At 46.9% G+C, this 19,179-nt stretch overlaps 1 protein-coding gene and 1 long non-coding RNA gene across 2 annotated transcripts in view; one reads left to right on the top strand and one right to left on the bottom strand.

The window, feature by feature from the left end:
* Nucleotides 1-19,179, bottom strand: part of DSCAM (DS cell adhesion molecule) — a 568,075-nt gene that overhangs the window by 224,955 nt on the left and 323,941 nt on the right. The gene's annotated exons all lie outside the window — the stretch shown is intronic.
* Nucleotides 1,490-5,882, top strand: LOC145539876 (uncharacterized). The gene is made up of 4 exons (XR_014078021.1): nucleotides 1,490-2,647; nucleotides 3,767-3,928; nucleotides 5,239-5,309; nucleotides 5,451-5,882. It is a non-coding gene; the product is annotated as an uncharacterized LOC145539876 (long non-coding RNA).

The raw sequence follows: 19,179 nt of genomic DNA on the forward strand, positions 1-19,179 counted from the left end.
ACTTCCTAGTCTGTAGGGTTTTACTTCAGTGGCAGAAGCGTATGGAATAAGAACCTAGGTCTCTGTTGCCTATGACTAAAGAAGGGAATGCCCCAGCCAGTGGGACACAGCACAGAGAAGGTTTGTATGGGACCCTGGGAATAAGGTGGTGCTCGTGGTAAAGAACCCACCTGCCAGTGTAGGAGACAGAAGAGATGCAATTTTAATCCTTGTTTGAGAAGATCCCCTGGAGGAGGACATGGCAACCCTCTCCAGGATTCTTGCCTGGAGAATCCTATGGACAGAGGAGCCTGGCAGGATACAGTCCATAGGATCACAAAGAGCTGGACACAACTGAAGTGACTTAGCACGCACTAGGAATAAGGCTTCTCCGATGGCTCAGACTGTAGAGAATCTGCCTGCAATGCAGGAGATGCAAGAGTCGCAGGTTCTATCCCTGGGTTGGGTATACCCACCCCCCCACCCCCAAGCCTTGCCCACAGAAGGGAATGGCAACCCACTCCAGTATTCTTGCCTGGGAAGTCCCATGGACAGAGGAGCCTGGAGGGTTACAGTCCATAGGGTCACAAAGAGTCTGACGTGACTGAGAATGCATGCAAAGACACAAGGTAATTACTTACATTTACATTACAATTAGAAAGAGAGTATTTACATAGTATTAGGTACTATATATAATCCAGAGCTGATTTAAAGTATATGGGGGATATATGTAGGTTATATAAGTACAAACTACATCTTTTTATATAAGTGACTTGAGCATCCATAGAGTTTGGTATCTGTGGGGCGTCCTGGAACCAACCCCCCACAGATACACAGGAACAATTGCACTGGCTTTACATGGCTTTAAATGAGTCCCACTATTCTTTTGGGTGACAGCCACCAGAGGTGACTGAACTGTACCTGGGAGGAATCAAAAGCCTTTCCATGATTTTCTAGAACCTTACTACTTTCAAGTGAGACAATGACTGTGCCCTTCTCACCTGACTCTCCGACAGTGATGTGAGCCCCCATGCCGGGTGACTTTCCTGCTTCCCTTGACATGAGAGGCAGCAGCCATCCCACTCTGAAAAGAGTGGATCCTAATACACTCATCGCAGGTGCCATTCACTGTCTAATTTGTAACCTCTTAAATTCTCCCCATGAATGACTTCAGAGATGGAGAACAGTTACTTGTCCTGAGCAGAATCAGGCAATTACAGTGGGTTTTCACTGACTACCCTCATCTCTAGAAGATTCATTTCAAAGGTCTTTTCTGTGGAGAAGAATAAGCAACATTTCAGGATGTCAAAAGCCTAAATACCTTAAGATACTGGAAGATAATTTTGGACCTGGGAAAGGAGACAAAAATTGGGATTTTTTTCTAAGTGAGAAGAAATAACAACAACACATATTGACAATAGAATCTTTGACTTTGGAACTTCTCAGGAAGAGAGTGAAAGTCCCTCAGTCGTGTCTGACTCTTTGTGACCTCATTGACTATATAGTCCTTGGAATTCTCTAGGCCAGAATACTGGAGTGGGTAGTCTTTCCCTTCTGCAGGGGATCTTCCCAACTCAGGGATCAAACCCAGGTCTCCCGCATTGCAGGCAGATTTTCTACCAGCTGAGCCACCAGGGAAGCCCAGGAGTATTGGATTGGGTAGCCTATCCCTTCTCCAGTGGATCTTCCTGACCCAGGAATCAAACTGGGGTCTCCTGCATTGCAGGCAGATTCTTTACCAATTGAGCTACCAGGGAAGTGAAGCTTTGATGTTGGAACTTCTCAGGAAGAGAAGATAATAATAAAGAACACTCAAGACTACAGCAATGCTGCTTTAGATCATAAGATCAAGAAGAGGTAGATCTGTTTTGGAAATATACCTTCTTATGAGGTATGAGTTAGTCACTTTGTGCACAGAATATTGAATAAATCATCAGATAACAACACTGAACTAAGAGGTACCTTCTAAATTTTTAATAAACATAATTTATTGAAGGAAAAAAGCATGCAATGCCTTTTCCAGCCTAAGGTGAATTATACTATTCAGATTATGTGGAATCTAGAAGAACAGTACATATGCATCTTTAGCCCAACAGAAATAGAGACACAGATGTACAGAACAAATATATGGAGTCCAAGGGGGGAAGGGGGTTGGGGTTAATTACTTTGCCAACAAAGGTTCATCTAGTCAAAGCTATGGTTTTTCCAGTAGTCATGTATGGATGTGAGAGTTGGACTATAAAGAAAGTTGAGTGCTGATGAATAGATGCTTTTGAACTGTGGTGTTGGAGAATACTCTGAGAATCCCTTGGACTGCAAGGAGATCAAACCAGTCAATCTTACAGGAAATCAGTCCTGAATATTCATTGGAAGGACTGATGCTTAAGCTGAAACTCCAATACTTTGGCCACCTGATGTGAAGAGCTGACTCATTGGAAAAGACCCTGATGCTGGGAAAGATTGAAGACAGGAGGAGAAGGGGACGACAGAGGATGAGATGGTTGGATGGCATCACCAACTCAATGGACATGAGTTTAGGTAAACTCCGGGAGTTGGTGATGGACAGGGAGGCCTGGTGTGCTGCAGTCCACGGGGTCGTAAAGAGTCGGACATGACTGAGCGACTGAACTGAACTGAACTGAACGTACAGCCCAGGGGAAAAAAGAAGGTATAGTCAATCAGTCTGTAGGACATATATTAAGTTAACCTTAAAATGCATTTCAATATGGATTAGGCAGACAAATACTGTTTGATTCTACTTATAAGAGAGACTTGGCTTCCCTAGTGGTTCAGACAGTAAAACGTCTGCCTGCAATGTGGGAGACCCAGGTTCAATCCCTGGGTTGGGAAGATCTCCTGGAGAAGAAAATGGCAACCTACTCCAGTACTCTTGCGTGGAAAATTCCATGGACAGAGGAGCCTGGCAGGCTACAGTCCATGGAGTTGCAAATCGTCAGACATGACTGAGTGACTTCACTTTCACTTTTCACTTTCATATGAGAGACCTAGAATAGCCAAATTCATATAGTCAGAAAGTACAGTGGTAGATGCCCAGGGCTGCAAGGTGGTGTTGTGGGGAGGGGGGATGGGAGTTAGTGTTTAATGGGGACAGGCTTTCAGTTTAGGAAGGTGAAAGATTGAGGAGATGGATGATGGTAAGAACTGTAAACAGTGTGAAAGTACTTAGTGTCATTGAATTGTACATTTATATATGGTTAAAATTGTAAGCTTTATATTATGTGATTTTTACTACAATAAAATTTTTAAATGAAATAGATTAAGTAACTGTATTACACTGGGAATAAGTTATTTAACTGAGCATAAGGGCCTAGATCCTTACAAGAAACTTGGAAAGGTGTTTGATTTAGAAGGATGGATGAGATTTGCTATCACAGTTTTCCTGTGAAGGTGGTGTAGGTAGCAGGGTCATCACTTAATCCAGCTCTGAAAGAGCCCACTAAGCACTCCAAAATTGTTAATTGCAAATGGAGGAAAACATAGATGTTTGAGACATTTGTACAGTGATCTTAAATGAGGTTTTGCTGGCCACTTTTGAACGTGTTTGGTATTCGCCTAAGTGTTTGTTGCTAAGTCATGTCTGACTCTTTGTGACCCCATGGACTATAGCTCACCAGGCTCCTCTGTCCATGGAATTCTCCAGGCAAGAATACTAGAGTGGGTGGCCATTCATTTCTCCAAGGGATCTTCCTGTCGCAGGGATCAAACCCTGGTCTCCCGCATTGAAGGCAGATTCTTTACCATCTGAACCATCACCTTTCAACTTCAGGCATTCATCTGCAGAGGCCCCTGCATCTGAGACTTCAGTTACAGGGCCACCAGGTCCTCACAAGAACACTGGACAAGAAGGTAACACTGCTGCTACCACCCACACCGTATGCTATGGGCTGAAAGTTCGTGTCCTGATGAAACTGAAGCCTTAACCCTCCACGTGAGTGTATTAGAAGATAAAGCTTTTATGAAATAATTAAAGCTAAATGGGGCTTCCCTGCTGGCTCAGTGGTAAAGAATCTGTCAGCAATGCAGGAAATGTAGGTTCGAACCCTGGGGTGGGAAGATCCCCTGGAGAAGGGCATGGCAACCCACTCTAGTATTCTTGACTGGAAATCCCTTGTACAGAGGAGCCTGGCAGTCCATAGGGTTGCAAAGAGTCAGACACAACTAAGCAAGTAACACCCAGTAGGGTGGGAGGGAGATGTGTGTGTGGGGGGGCTTCCCTGTGGCTCAGCTGGTAAAGAATTCACCTGCAATGTGGGAGACCTGGGTTCGACCCCTGGGTTGGGAAGATCCCCTGGAGAAGGGGACAGCTACCCACTTCAGTATTCTTGTCTGGAGAATTCCATGGGCTGTATAGTCCATGGGGTCGCAAAGAGTTAGATACAAGTGTGTGTGTGTGTGTGTATAAAACTGAATCACTCTGCTGTACATCTGAAACTCCACTATACTTCAAGTTTTAAAAAGGCACAGAATCTACTCTCTCATGTGCTTCTTTTTCTTTTTTACCTAGTGAAAGGCAGTGGAGAAGAAAAGAAATGAGCAATTTTACCAAGCCAGGTTTCACATGGGTTACCTGTAAGCAGGAGATGTCATTTGCAGGGATCAATGCAAAATGAGCATGCAGGAGCCCGTGTGTAAAAACTACTCAGAATTTCCAGATCAGGACACCACCACACTGATTCAAGCATGGGCTTTTCTGAGTGCTGGGACCTGAAAGAAGCACAGGCTGCCTTGCCCAGCACATGGTACTTCTCAAGATTCTAGAACATGTTTCACTCTTGCACCTGTGTTCCTGCATCAAAGTCCATGACTTTGGAGAGTGCAGGGTGAACTCCCTGTCTGGCAGCCCCTCACCCCCGTGTCATAGGAAGGGCTGTGACAGTGACCCATCCTAGGGGCAGAGGGAGGGACCTCTCAGGGGTCAGCGTGCATTTCCCATCTATGATGGTCCTTTAAGCCTGTTAGCCCCAGGATGCCCAGCCAAAGGAAAACAGAAAACAAAGGCACCTCCGTGTCCACATGGATTCTGCCTTTTACCGTAGACAATGCATGGGGAGACCATGTCTTCACAGATGTACAGTCAGGTGGAAATTGACTGTTTTCTCCTCATGGCCCAGAAGCCTATGTCTCCTATCATATGACTCCAGCAGAAGTTATTAAAATTCACAACTGCACTGCCATCAGCTATTTCCTGTTTAGTCACTGTCTTAACCCCCTTTCCTCATTTTGCATTTCCTTTTACAGGATGCAGTCCTGTGGGGTCCAGAGATAAACTCCAAAAGAATGAGAGCCACTGACAGTGTTCTCCATCAAAGGTCTGTATGTTGAAGCTTCAGGGATGAAGGAGCAGCCCCCGGTGGTGGGCACCTGCTTGGATGGGGGTAGGGAGGCATGTGGGGGTGATGTCAGGCAGGCATAAAGGCCATGAGAGTGATAAGATGTGCTTTTTATAACAGGCTCACTTTTCTCCAGCAGCCAGTGGAGTAGTGGACGGAAGCAGTGTTTTAAAAAGCAAGAAAGCTCAGTGTTGTGATTTGCATGCAGAAGAGCTCATGTCCTGGCAATTACCTAACAAGGCAGTGCCCAGTTCACTGATGGCCAAGGGCTCAGCCTCACAGTCTGGCAAGGCACTAGGAATCCACAAGAGGGAAACCAAGAGAGGGAAAAAGGGGTGCTCCTGTCTTCCACAGCTACCTCCAGCCCACTCCCTTCCGCCTCATTGTCCTGAGCATGCCCAGCTGCTGCGGAATAGCTGGGAGGAAAAATCAACAAAAGATCACCCCTACGACTTCCAGCATAATTTACTGGTGCTTGTGTCTTGTGGCTGCAGCTGCATGTCAGGGTGATGACACATGATGGGTGATTAAAGTGCATGTCCTTAAATCAAAGCTGAGCTGATGGTTGGAACAGGCAGTAAACAGCCCTGGGAGCTTGCTCATCCCTCCAATGAGAGAAACGTATTAGGACAACAAGGCGGCTATTATCCTAATAAGAGGAAGCCTTGTATCCTGGAAACTTGTGATGTTTGCAGGATTTACTTGAGATATTTATGGATGGCTGAGAATGTAGCCCTATCCATCCTAGCTTGCTGGGCATCTGTGTGGCCTCTGTGGACCCCCGCCTCCACCCCTCCTGCAGGGAGACCCGTGGGGTGAGGAAAAGGCAGGGAAACTTTGCCAGGTGCCCTGAGCATGGTCTGCCTCTCTCTGTGTCTCTCTCTGCGTTGGTGCTGGCAGGAAGGGTGGCCAGGGCAGTCAGAGCTCATAGATTTTCCTTCGCTTGATACCAGGAGTCAAGGGGTAAGGAAGACATTGTACACGAGCCTCTTTGAGCAGGGAAAGTGCACCTTGGGTTTGCTATGGGTTCCAAGCCCCTCATTGTTCTGAAACTGGGCGGACCCATGATGCTTTCTGCGGTCACAATGACCTAGTCACGAGGGGGATGGGGGTGGTGGAGGGTGAACAGTCTTCGAGCTCCAGTGAGATCCAGGTTCCTATTCCCTTAAAAATTCAAGAAGAATGTCTAGGGCTTCCCAGGTGGCTCAATGGTAAAGAATCCACCTGTCACTTCAGGAGACACAGGTTCAATCCCTGATCTGGGAAGATACCACATGCCTTGGGGCTACTAAGCCTGTGTACCACAATTACTGAGCCTGTGCTTTAGAACACATAAACTGCAACTTCTGGGTCCACGAGCCACCTCTATTGAAGCTCTCATGCCCTAGAGCCCATGCTCTGCAACAAGAGAAGTCACTGCATTGAGAAGCCTGTGCGCCACAACTAGAGAGTAGTCCCCAATTTCTGCAACTAAAGAAAAGCCCATGTAGCAATGAAGACCCAACACAACCAAAAATAAATAAATTAATAAATAAAAATTATATAAAAAAGAATGCCCAGGGGCAGTGAGTGAACATGGACAAGACTTCCATACCCACCTTCCGGATGTCTGACAAGGAGGAGGGCTCAGCCCCAGTGACTCTGGGCCAGGTGTGCCCTGCTCAGAATGTGGGGGCAGGGAAAACCTAGGGTGGAGGGAAAGCATGGAGCAGTGACTCACACTCTGAAGAGCAGAACTAGAAAAGCAGGCACAGGTCATGGTGTGTGGTCTGGGAGAGCGGAGATGTAAACCTCAGCTCTTAACTTCCTGCTGTGGGAGGAGTCCTCTGGACACTGACTTTTTAAGGCTAAAACCGGAATTCTCAGGCAAACTGGAACCAGTTGGTCAGTCTATATATTTGACCTTGAGTTCCTCTTAACTTTCAGGAACATCAGTTTTCTTATCTGAAACACTGCAAACAGAGTGAGTGACCCAAACTGCAACCCTGTTGGAAATTAGCATATATTTAAAGTGTCTAAGTGTGTTTTGTAGAACAATGTAGGAATTCAATCACAGTATTAGAAAAAACATTCAAGATATTTCAATTGGAATAAGATGCCTGTAGAAGTAGTTAGTTCTCTGTCAATAGAGGCATTCAAATCAAAGCTACATGAGCTTCTCACTGGGTCGTTGGAGGGAGTTGAAGCCTCAAGCAGGACCAGGGGAGTAGATGAGGTCCCTCACCACTGGGGACTTTGGACTTCCCGGATGGAGGGTCTGCAGCATTGTGAACAAGGAGGAGCAGGAGGTTTCTATAGGCTGTGCATGAATTTTGCTGTCACTCTGAAAGGTGGAGTGGGCCAGGTCTCCAGGGGCAGGGGTGCAATAGCACCTCTCTTTGCAGCCTGGGAGACTGGCTTTGCAGCTTTGGGGCACCCACACTTGAAGTGGTCATGATCTAATGTTCACCGTGTAGCCACTGGTGTGATGGAGAAAGAGATGGGAGCCCCAGGTGGGAAAAGGCCACAATGCCTGTCTGCAGGGACAGACTGGTTCCCAGGCAAGAGACCCCAATCCCTCCAAAGCTTGTATCAAGATTTGCCCTCAGAGCCAGACCACTGGCACTGTGCCTTGGGAGCAGGAGGCTTCCAGCACAAAGGGTCGGAGGTCTCAGGCGTGGCAGAGCTGATCCAGGTGAAGGCTGTGGTCTCCTTGTTGATTTTTAAGCCCAAGTACAGTGTCACCTCTTGATTTTTCAGATTCTACTCTCAGTGACCTTGACCTCATGACCTTTGCATTTAAGTCTGAGACTGTGCATGTACCTGCAGGATTCTTCAATTCCAGGGGGTAGGCAGCCAGAATAGGAAAGGCTAGGAATTCACGGTATCTGTTCTGAGCTTCATCCAGTCAATGTCTGGGAACTTCAAAGGTCTTCCCGTGTCTGTATCTCTGAAACACTCCTACAGAGGTGAAAGGTTTTGGTGTTTTAAGGAAAAGTCGGGGGCAAACTCCGGGAAACAGTGAGGGACAGGGAGGCCTGGCACGGGGCAGTCCATGGGGTTGCAAAGAGTCGGACACAACTGAACGACTGAGGGATGACAACAAAAACGTCTGCCTGTGTTAAGAACCTGGGAAAAGGGAGATGAAGACCATCAAAGCTAAGGAAGGATAGGTGGAGGCAGGAATGGCAGGTGTAAAGAGAGAAGAGAAGGTATATTGTGCTGCAGGGTGAGGTGGAGATAAGGAGATTTCCGTTATCTTGGTGCATCTTCTGTGGTTTGCTTTATAATAGTTTTAAACTTCCATACTCAGAGTGGACATGTGTGATGAATGGCTCGCTAACACAGTGCCCAATGTGAGCGTGTCACATTTCCTTGAGAAGAGTGAAGCCAGAAGGGCTGAGTCCCCAGCCGGCCTGACTGTGGCCTTTTATCTCTGCTGCTGATCAGGGAAAGGGCGACGCTCACAGGCAGGCACCGCTGCAGCGCCCGTGATGGCTCGGCGGCAGCTAGGCTGCCCGGGGTCGGGCTGGCGCTCCCAACCTCACAGCTAATGAGAACATTTGAAAGATTCCTGATGGGCGATGGCCATGGAGGTTGCTGGAAGTCATTAAGCACTGCTTTCATGAAGGGCTACGGCAGCACGTTCAAGACTCGGGTGGTAAACGAATGAGAGGCTGGGTTGTGAGCATGCGTACTGGCCCTGGCATTTCCGAGGCGAGGCTTCCAACCTCAGCGCCAGACAGCTCGGAAGGGCGGGATGAGCCTCAGAGCTCGCTGTAGGGTCAACAGAGGGCCCCCTGCAGCTGCAACCCAATTCTACATCTGTCCTTCTTACTTTCTGCCTCCCTCAGCCTTCTGGCTAAGATCAAGTATAGTGTGGGGGCTTCCCAGGTGCCTCAGTGGTAAAGAAACCACCTGCCAATGCAGGAGACACAGAGGTACAGGTTCTATCCCTGGGTTGGGCAGATCCTCTGGAGGAGGAAATCGCAACCCACTCTAGTATCTTGCCTGAATAGTCCCATGGACAGAGGAGCCTGGCGGGCTGCAGTCCATGGGGTCAGGAAGAGTCAGACATGACCGAACGACTGAGCACATAGGTGCTAATTCCAAGTGTTCTTTGGCCAGCTTCCTGCACCCAAATACAGGAGGTATTAATGCATATTTCTACCTTTAAAATGGGGAAGTCCCAAATGAAAAGGCAGCAAACCCCAAGGACCTGTTGAGAACGTCCTTGGTTCTAACTCTGTATAAATGATGTCAGACTTACAGCCTGTCAGGATGGATGACTTCCTGGAGGCAGACATTGTGGTTGTGGAGCTGCAGGCAGATGAGGAAACCCGGTCCTTCCTGGGCTGCCGGCCATTAGCATCGAAGCCTGTTAGTCAGGGTCCTCTGGGAAAGGGAGCCGATCAGATGGAGGTACAGGTAAATTCGTCTTGAGGAGCAGGGTCATCGTGATGAGGGCTGGGGGCAGGCTGGCAAGCGGGCCGGCTGGAGACCCAGGGAAGGGTCACCTTTGCAGCTCTAGTGAGAAGGCAGTCTGGAGGCAGAGTGCTTCTCCCTCTGGGCAGCTCCATCTGTTTTCGTGAAGGACTTTCAACTGATTGGATGAGGCCCACTCACATTATAGAGCAAGGGTCCCTAACCTCCGGGCCACAGACTGGTACCGGTCGGTGGCCTGCTAGGAATCAGGCCACACAGCAGGAGGTGAGCAGCAGGCTAGTGAGTGAACCTTCACCTGTATTTATAGCCACTCTCCATCGCTCACGTTACCACCTGAGCTCAGGAAAACAAGCTCAGGGCTTCCACTGATTCTTCATTATGGTGAGCTGTATATTTATTTCATTACATATCACAGTGTAATAATGATAGAAATGAAGTGCATAATAAATGTAACATACACGAATCATCCCCAAACCATCTCCTTACCCCTGCCTTGGTCTGAGGAAAAGTTGTCTTCTATGAAACTGATCCCTGGTGCCGAAAAGGCTGGGGATCGCTGCTATAGAGGGTAATCTGCTTTCCTCAGAGTCTATTGATTCAAATGTTAACCTCATTGTGACGCTGGGGAAGACTTGAGAGTCCCCTGGACAGCAAGGAGATCAAACCAGTCAATCTTAAAGGAAATCAACCCTGAATATTCACTGGGAGAACTGATGCTGAAGCTCCAGTACTTTGGCCATCTGATGCGAAGAGCCTGGAAAGACCCTGATGCTGGGAAAGATTGAAGGCAGGAGGAGAAGGGGGTGACAGAGGATGAGATGGTCCAATAGCATCACTGACTTAATGGACTTGAATCTGAGCAAACTCCAGGAGACAGAGAAGGACAGGAAAACCTGATGTGCTACAGTCCCTGGGGTCGAAAAGAGTTGGTCACGACTTAGCAACTGAACAACAACAACTCATCCAAACAAATACTTTCCTAGAATCATCTAGACAGGTGTTTGACCAAAACTGGGTACCATAGCCTAGCCAAATGGACATACAACATTAACTGTCACAAACTCACCACTTGCCAACCTGACACCACACACACTTCTTGACACCATGTTTACTCTCTGAAAAAGACAATATAGCAGGGTCATACTTCCACTTAACATGATGTAACTATCTTATGGAAGAACATGCATGTGTGTGTATTCAGTCCTGTCCTACTCTTTGCGACCCCATGGACCGTAGCCCTCCAGGCTCCTTGTCAATGGGATTTCCCAGGCAAGAGTACAGGAGCAGGTTGCCATTTTCTTCTCCAGGGGCTCTATCTTCCCAAACCAGGGATCAAACCCACGTCTCCTCCATCTCCTGCATTAGTATGCAGATTCTTTACCACCAAGCTACCTGGGAAGCCCCTGTGCTCCTCCATAACAGTCCCTAAAATCAACAGCTAAATGGACAGATGCACACATGTGAACACCTAACACCTAGGTGCTGGAATCACTTGGCTAAGCATGTGGAGATTTACAAAAATAAGTGGGAAAATATATATATTTAAAGACCCACTGCTCACACACTCTCTGTCTTTCTGATGCAGCCACATCTGAAGCTGCAAAGAACAGATGACTGGTCACCACCCTGGTGGCCACGGGCACCCCTCCGTGACCCACCCTTGCATTACAAATGTTCATCAGTGTTCTCATGCATTGCCTTTGGACATGTCCTAACATGAGTTGTTCAGATTTTCCCTGAGGAAGGTCAAACCTGGGAGTCCCCAGGAGAAAAGTGAGCTTATAGCCCAGATACCTGCACACAATGTGGAGTTAACTGTCACAGGGGAAACTCCAAGCCTCCCCTTTCCGTAAGCTTATTTCCGTGCACCTGTTCACAAAGAGAATGACGGACCAGGTGAATCGGCGGAGCTTATGATACAACTGGTCCAGTTTTATTTATTTACCAGGGGACTACTTAAATTGGGGCATGGATTAGTAGTAAAAGCCTATTAGCTTCATCTACAGAGAACAGAGTTAAAGACTGCCAAGGCAGTTGGAAAATTAGAGGGATATTCTAGAAAGAAGGGAGTCACAGAAAGTGGAAGTCCCAATATTTGCATATATTATCTGCCCAAATCTTGGATGAGTACTAAACAATGCAAAAGGTCACAGGGTGACCACGAGGGGGCTCCTGTGGGCAGCTGGGCAGTGACCAGGTGGGTCTGCAGGCATCTCAGTGGATGCCAGAATGGAGGGCGACAGATAACTGAGGACCCAGAGTGCTGGTGCCACCACCCACAGAAACCTTGAAACAGCAGACTACCCCGAACTGGCAAAAATAACTTCAGCTGCTGAGTAGAAGGGTGCCCCCAAACAGAAGAAGGAAGAAAAAGAAGGAAGTAAAGAGCGAAAACACATTCTTTTCCACAGAGGAATACTAGTCTGGTGACACTGAAAAAATGCTGTTGGCGTTCTTCACCCTCCGTCCACCAGGGACTGACCCCCGCTCTGGGATGTGCCCGAGGTCCTCAGCTTGCCATTGACCCTCAGCTGTCATTCCTTCGCAGACCCCTCCTCCCCTAACTCAGAGCAGCGTGCTGGATGAATTCCAGTTTAAACTGGGTTCCTCAACTCAAATAGGACCCCTCCATCCCTCAGGGGTATTGTGCTCAGCCTGACTTGCTGGGAGAGGAGCAGTAATGGTGGAATTGAGTCCTATGACCTGCTGTCTGCTTCGTATTTAGTTTGGATGCTTCCAACTGTAAATGAGAATACCCTGACCCACACTGGCTGAGACAGCAAAGCCATCAAATAACTGGTCCTCTCAGACAATGATGAAATCAGAGGTGGGGAGATTGCAAATGCAGTAGATTAGGGACAAATCTCTACTTTTCTGTTTTTCTTTTCAATAGTAGAAAAAGCACACAAATTTATTCATTTTTACATGCACAGGAGTTCACAGGAAAAAAAAAAGAAATGGCTAGCCTCAGGGGCTTATGTATCCTTTTAACAGAAAAAGAGGGTTTGGGGTTAAAGGGTCGATGAATTATGGGGAAGTGGCTAGGAAATATACGGAGTTACTAATGGAAAACAGGGACTTTTTTGTTTTTATTCTACCTTCCTTTATGTATCGGTTTTATCCTCAAGAAACTGCCAAAGTGGTCACCACAAATCAAGGTGTCACCTCCAGATAGGGTCAAGAATTAAAACGTTTGTCTCTTGCAGAGTCTACTGTGAAGACTAGGGAAATCTTTTCAGAATGATCACACATCTCTTCTATATTTCATTGACCAAAATTGGTTGCATGCCCATCCTTAAACCAATCGTGTTCAGAGGGAATAGGCTGCCATTGGTTGGTTCAGACTAGGGTTCACATCCACTGGTTCAGACTGGTTAGGATTTCCCTGCTGGAGCAGGTGACCTAGCTGCTGTGTTTGCTCTGAGTCAAACACAAGACTTAGCCAGACATCTCAACTGTCCCTCAGTGCATGCAGGGATATTAAAAAGTGCCACAAACTGGTGCTTTAAGTAACAGAAATCTATTCTGCTACAGTTTTGGAGCCAGTAGTCTGAAATTAAGGTGTGGGCAGGGCAGTGTTCTCTCTGAAGGATTGCAGGGAGAATCCTTCCTGCCTCTTCTGGCTTCCCTTGGCCGAGGAAGCCCAGGTCCAATGGTTCACACGGCTGATTCCCTCCACATCTGTGTCCAAATTTCCCCTTTTTGTACCACACCAGTCCTATTGGACTGAGGTCCACAAGACTCCAGTAATATCTCCTTTTACACATTTTATCTATAAAAATCCTATTTCCAAACAAGGTTATAATTGGGGGTACTGGGGTTAGGACATCAATCTATGAATTCTAGGAGGACACAATTTAACACTTTATATTTGGAGAGTAGCATTGAAACATGTATATTATCATATGTGAAACAGATCGCCAGTCCATGTTCGATGCATGAGGCAGGGTGCTCGGGGCTGCTGCACTGGGATGACCCTGAGGGGTGGGATGGGGAGGGAGGTGGGAGGGGGGTTCAGGATAGGGAACACGTGTACACCCATGGCTGATTCATGTGAATGTATGGCAAAAACCACCACAATATTGTAAAGCAATTAGCCTCCAATTAAAATAAATAAAAAATTAAAAAAAAACACCACTTTATATTTAGAGAGGAGGGGAACTGAAATTGAATCTGGCAACAAATCATAGTTGCTCTAGTAGCCTTCCCATCTCGCAAATCCCTCTTAATACCAAGAACCTTCAGCTGGTGGGATTCTAGGCTCAGTGAAGATGTGAAATGCAAATGTTCAGCTGCCCTCCCTGGCAGTAGCCAGCACCCACCATTGGCAATACAGCCACTTGGGGTGTCCCATCAGCTAACAGGTCCCTGCACTTCTCCATGCTTCCTTTTCCAGGCTCTGCTACATCCTCTGCTTCTGACACAGACATCATCACAAAAGCTGCAGGTGCTTTTGTCAACTGGACTTCAGACGGGAAGGGCAAGGGCTATGAGCATGCACATACGTGTATTGCGTACATGTCAGATACCGTGGAGGGGACCTGGTGGGCCCCACAGTTAGGAAAGTGTGTAAAGTGGGTGATTTTGAATCAGGACACCTCGTAGTCTGTTGGAGGCACTGATCCATCTTGGAGGGTGTAATTGAGGAATGATGATGATGACACCAGTAATCATAACCTCCAGCTCAACAACAGCTGCCTTCATCCTGCACCAACCACGTGTCTGGCTGAGTCCTTACATGTGAAGGCTCATGTCAGCTTCATCGCGACCCCAGAGAGAGGTGTTTGCACTGTCTCTGTGTTTCACAATCCTGAAGAGAGGGTGAGTCACCTGCACAGGGCCTTGGGCTGGACCAGATGGAACCCAGGCAGTGTGGTTCTGGAGCCTGACTGCTGATCGCAGGGTGTTTATATATGCCTTTGAGCCACTGATGTCTCACCAGCCCCAAGGCTGCACTGAAAATGTGGATGTGATCTTTCATTTGATAAAGAAATATCAAAACCTAGTTTTCAGTAATGACTAGTTTGTCACTGGTTCACGGTTGTTTATTCCTATTCCACCTGTGTGACCCTATTTTTGTGGGCTTGTAGCTTCCAGCCCGATGTTCTGAGATATTTGCCTGAAAAGTACAACACACAGTCTTCATTTTAGGCCATCTGGGCCTTTATTTTCTAGAAAAGTCATGCTGACCTTTTTTGCATCACGAACCCCTTTGAGGATATCATGAAGGCTACACGTTCCGCTCCCCAGGTAAACACATACATTTTTACATGTGGTTTGAAGGGATTGCATAACCCTATGGAATCATTCACAGTCCTCCAGGGCCCAGGAATCAAGGTTCAGAAGGTTTGATTTAGAAGCTCTCTGAATTAAAATAATAGAAGGAAAGTAGCATTAGACTAAGACACACATAAGCTATCTTGACAGTTTAAGGAACACAAAATTTTAAATAGTCCCTTGGACAGTAAGGAGATTAAACCAGTCAACTCTAAAGGAAATCAACTCTGAATATTCATTGGAAGAACTGATGTTGAAGCTCCAATACTTTGGCCACCTGATGCAAAGAGCTGACTTAATGGAAAAGACCCCAATGCTGGGAAAGATTGAAGGCAGGGGGAGAAGGGGGTGACAGAGGATAAGATGGTTGGACAGAGTCATCAACATGAATTTGAGCATGGTCCAGAAGATGGGGAAGGACAGGAAGCCTGGGATGCTGCAGTTCATGGGCTCACAAAGAGTCAGACATGACTGATCGACTGAACAACAGCAGAGTATTCAAATGTGAGTCTGCTACTTCTGTGAGCACCAAACAAAGATAAAACATAAGCCTGCATCTCTTATGCTTGGAGTACAGAGTGGCCTTTCAGAGTGACAAGGGGAACTTTGGAGCGAAATGTGGGATGGACTCAGGCCATCATGACCTCCCTGGGGGTCAGCCTGGGATAGTGCTCCTTCCTCCCCCCAGAGCATCACAGGGCAGGGCTGCAGTTGTTCGTGGGTGAACCTGTTGGTCCTGAGGTGGCACATGAGTGCAGCAAGTTGCAGAGGTTGAATGGACTGTCCAGGGGTGGATATGAACAGATTCTATTTGGGGCAGTGGTGTAGAATGATGAAATATTGTATTCCACCCCAACACTCACTCTGGCAATAACAAGACAAGAGGTAGCCTGAGGTCAAATCATGTTACTATCCAGAAACAGCCAGGACCTGGGGACTGTCCAACTGGAGTTGGCGCACGCACAATCATGCGTCCCTACATTCTGGGAACATGGAGATCAAATGGCATGTGGCCCAGGGACCTGCTCAGAGCGGGGGCCTGAGGACCAAGACTAGACTGGAACTTATGGGTGGACTCTGGGAGCCAGAGGTGGGGAAGGGTGGATTCCATGAGTAACAGACTCTCCAGGGAAGTGCCTGCTCCTGTTTGAAAAGGGATGCTCTATTGCACAGCATGTGGGGATCAGAGGGACCTGTGAGAGTGGTAGACAAACGAAGAGGTGCCTGGCATCATGGGCCAGAGATCCACACAGAAAGCAGTGTTCCCGGAGGCACACAGGCTCAGATTGGCTGGGGCAGAAACCTGGGACAGTGGAGGATGCAATTTTGGCACCTGAGAAGATAGCTCTTCCGCTTGAAAGATTCCACAGCTTCAGGAATTGTTTTCTTAGAACAGAAGACCACATTCCCCAGATCCCATGTGGTCCCTGATGTGGGGGTGGGAGAGACTTCTGCAGCCCCTGATGGGCCTGGGGTGAGGGGTGTAGCATGGTCACCAGAGGCCAAATTTGATTCAAAGTCGAGCCTAGTTCCCCTATCTTTTTTGCCAAAAGTCCTGAACATTATCTGGTGTTTTGGGTCCCTATCCCTGGGATGATATTTCATAAATGATAAATCAGCATTGAGATGATAATGTTGAACCAGAAATAGGAATACCAACAAAGCTGGAAGGATATGCACTGATTATTTTTCTATCTCATGATGGCTTTCTATCTCATGACCTTTCATTACAAACGTGGTTGCCCTCTATCTTCCCTTCCCATGGCCTCTTTATGTCTGACTCCAAAATGGGAGAAGGCAGGGAGGCAGTCATAAAATTGCTTTATTATTAGAGTGGTGGGTTTTGAAATCATTGGAGTGGTGGTAAGAAAACTTCCCAGACAGGAAACCCAGTCTGTGCTAGGATGGTTCCCAGCATCCACTGAGTCCTCCTCCAGTGGAGTAGTAGTGTTTGGGTCTCTAAAGTGTGTGTAAAATCCAGCGCCAGCCTCATTGGGCATCCGGAGCTCTCTCTCATCTGAGAAGCTGCCTCAATTTTCTGACAAACCCAATTGGTTAGAAAGCCCTGTCCTACTGCATTTAAAAATATTTGCGGACCAGTTTTTTTTTTTAATGACTTATAGAAAAGAGAGAGTACTTAATATTTTTACTGAAGGCAGTGCAGTTTCTTTTGAAACATTAAAGAAATCGTGCCTGATGCAAGCCTGGGTAGCATCAGATAAGAAGAGCCCAGAACCTCTCTGCTGTAGTGTCAGGTATAATCCTGCCATGGCTTCAGGGACATACAATGTGCTTGCTTAGCAGCTGGGTACCAACTCTGATTGTGCCAGGCCAGAGTGGAGGCTCTCCGCTCCCACTGCCTCCTATTTTCCTGGTAAAAGAGCTATCTACACACCAGCTAGTAGGTCTCCCATGACCATGTGCTGAGCCTAAACCTGTCAGTGTTCACAGACTTAATAGTGTTGTTAAGCAAGTACACAAAGAACAAGTGAAAGCCGTCCCTCTGTTAGCTGTTGTTTTTGTTTAAATGATATCATTGGAGCAACAGAGTCACTGTGTATCTTCTGTCTCTGTGCTTTTATATCTCTTCATGGAATTATGTTTTTACTTTTCAGAGTTTAAACATTATGCTTTTAGAGGGTTAAAGATACCAGATGCCCGAAGTTGAAATTATGTACAAATCTTGTTGTTGTTCAGTCACTCAGTCATGTCTGATTCTTTGCGACCTCATGGACTGCAGCACGCTAAGCTTCCTTGTCCTTTACTATCTCTTGGGGTTTGCTCAGACTCACGTCTGTTGAGTTGGTGATGCCATCCAATCATCTCATTCTCTGTCATCCCCTTGTCCTCCTGACTTCAATCTTGTACAGAGCTACCCGAGGGTTATCAAGAACTGGTAAAATGAACTGTTTCATAAATGCACATCTCTGCTAATAGTTTGTAGAGAGTTTGTAGAGAGACAGACTATTGTAGAGAGACAAAATATTTTGTTTGAGAGACAGAAACTAAGATTAGCCAGCTCTAAGAACATTTGTCTTTGACGAACACTCACTCACTGTGAATATTTCTTTCTCTAGTCCCCTCCACCTACCTGGTACAACATTCAAACACAGTCACCTCTCACCTTGAGTCTTTTGATCTCTTATTTCTGCTCCCTCTCCCTCCCATGCCTCTGTTTACCCTCAGCAACTCTATCTTTCGAACTCCACTGCATCCTTCAGGACTAAACTCTGGCGCCCTGGGTGCTGTTCTGTAGTCACTGATTCCACAGGGGATGGGAACCTGTGTGTTTCAGGTGTCCCACCCTCTGTCCTGACAGGGGTGCCCTCTGCTGGACCAGAGCTGTCCACAGCCAGGCCTGATGGTCCCAAGGAGGGAAAGCCTATTAAGAGGAAGCGGACAACTTTGCGGTCCCATGTCTATTATAATACCAGCATCAAAGGTATGGACAGAGATATGGGGAAACCTTCAATTTCTGCATTTTCAAATTCTACCCATTTTTAAAGATTCTTTCACCCTGACACTTTCCTTAATCTCCTCAAAATGATGGTGCTGTCCTCCTAGGTATCTCTGTGCACCTTACTCTTTTCCTTGCACTGTGATCATTAGGCTCTACTCCTGCCTTGCTGTCTCCTTTCTCAAAACATAAACTCTTTCATTCATGAAGGCAAGGTCCAAGGTTGACTGTATTTACATCCTTCACAGGGTTCTGTATCTATTAGAGCCTAGATATGTATGAGTGGGATAGAAAAAAAAAATTAAATATGTTATTCTTAACCACCTTGCTTGGGAGATGAGTGGTAATATTGACTGTGATTTTTGCAGGAAAATCCCCTAGAGAAGGAAATGGCAACCCACTACAGTATTCTTGCCTGGGAAATCCCATGGACAGAGGAGCCTGGTGGGCTACAGTCTAAGGGGTTGAAAAGTGTGGGACACAACTTAGCAACTGAATGACCACCACTACTAGTGAAAGGCCTCAGTCAAACATTTGTTAGATTGGTGTAACTCAGTGAACCAATGTTTTTAAAATGACCAATATAGTGTGTTACAGGCTTCCCTTGTGGTTCAGCTGGTAAAGAATCCGCCTGTAATGCAGGAGACCTGGGTTCGATCCCTGGGTTGGGAAGATCCTCTGGAGAAGGGA

This window comes from Giraffa tippelskirchi, chromosome 2 (genome assembly GCF_054371585.1).
Source record: "Giraffa tippelskirchi isolate mGirTip1 chromosome 2, T2T-mGirTip1v1.2.pri, whole genome shotgun sequence".
Classification (NCBI taxonomy): Eukaryota; Metazoa; Chordata; class Mammalia; order Artiodactyla; family Giraffidae; genus Giraffa; species Giraffa tippelskirchi.